Source organism: Cynocephalus volans, chromosome 16, assembly GCF_027409185.1.
Source record: "Cynocephalus volans isolate mCynVol1 chromosome 16, mCynVol1.pri, whole genome shotgun sequence".
Lineage (NCBI taxonomy): Eukaryota > Metazoa > Chordata > Mammalia > Dermoptera > Cynocephalidae > Cynocephalus > Cynocephalus volans.
In genome coordinates, this window is record NC_084475.1 from 67578080 (window position 1) to 67579307 (window position 1228).

General features: G+C 34.1%; 1 non-coding gene across 1 annotated transcript; it reads right to left on the minus strand.

Moving 5' to 3' along the window:
* Positions 1–872: 872 nt before the first annotated feature.
* On the minus strand, positions 873–996 carry LOC134365343 (U6atac minor spliceosomal RNA). The gene has a single exon (XR_010022048.1). It is a non-coding gene; the product is annotated as a U6atac minor spliceosomal RNA (small nuclear RNA).
* Between the last annotated feature and the right edge of the window lie 232 nt (positions 997–1228).

Below are 1228 nucleotides of genomic sequence, written 5' to 3' on the forward strand. Positions count from 1 at the left end.
TAACTGTCTGCACCTGCTTCTTAGCCTTCCCAGATTCCATCTTTCCAGAGGCCTCATTCTGAGAACCAAAAGACTCCAAGAGAGAATCTGAAAAATGCAAAAATGGCAACTTGACATTATGTTAAGTGAAATAAGCCAAGTACAGAAAGACAAATACTATATGATATCACTCATTAGTGGAATCCAAAAAAAGGTGAACTCATAGAAGCAGAGAGTAAAATGGTGTTTATCAGGGGCTGGAGTCAGGTGGTATAAGAGAAAGGTTGGGGAGATATTGGTCAAAGAATATAAAATTTTAGTTATTAGAAATAAGTTCAAGAGAGCTATAGTACAACATGGTGACTATAGTTAATAACTATTGATTTTATGCTTGAAAATTGCTATGAGGGTACATTTTAAGTATACTCACCACCAAAAAACATGCTAAGTATGTGAGGTAATACCTACGTTAAATAGCTTCATTTAACCATTCCACATTGTACACATATATCAAAATATCATGTTGTACACAATAAACATATACAATTTTTGCTTGTCAATTAAAAAATTAAGGGTGTATCCTGAAAATGTTTTTTAAATTAAAAATGCAAACATATAATTCAAATTAAAGTGGTTAAAAATGAGAAAGCCTTTACCAAGTTTGAGATGAATGATGAGGTCGGTTGTTGATCTCATTTAGATCTCCTTACAGGAGAATGCAGTCCTACAATTACTATGACTACTACTACTGAAAATTGTTTTGTTGTTGTTATCAGAATTAAGGGGAAATCATTCTGGAGCAATTGCTCTTTGGCCTACAAATTCAGGGTTGGAAGACAGTCAGTGGAAAAACAGATGGGAGGTTACTTTGCATGAACCATTTTATACAAGATGAAATCATTTAATCCTTATATTTAGTAGGTGGCAATGCCTTAACCGTATGCATGTTGTCAGGCCCGAGGGCCTCTTCCATCCTTGTCAAGGGGAGTGCTAACCTTCTCTCCTTTCATACAACACTAATCCTTATATTTAAATTGAGATAGAGATTACTCTCATTTTCCAGATGAGGAACTTGAGATTCCTAGATTTTAAATGACTGTGCCAAATTCCCAGAGCTAGATTATGAAAACATAAGGATTAGAAGCCAGGAATATCTGACTTCAAAACTTCTTAGGATTTCCACTACATCATTAATACTTGTCATATGGATCTCAGATTCACTGAACAAAATATACTTTTATATTCTATA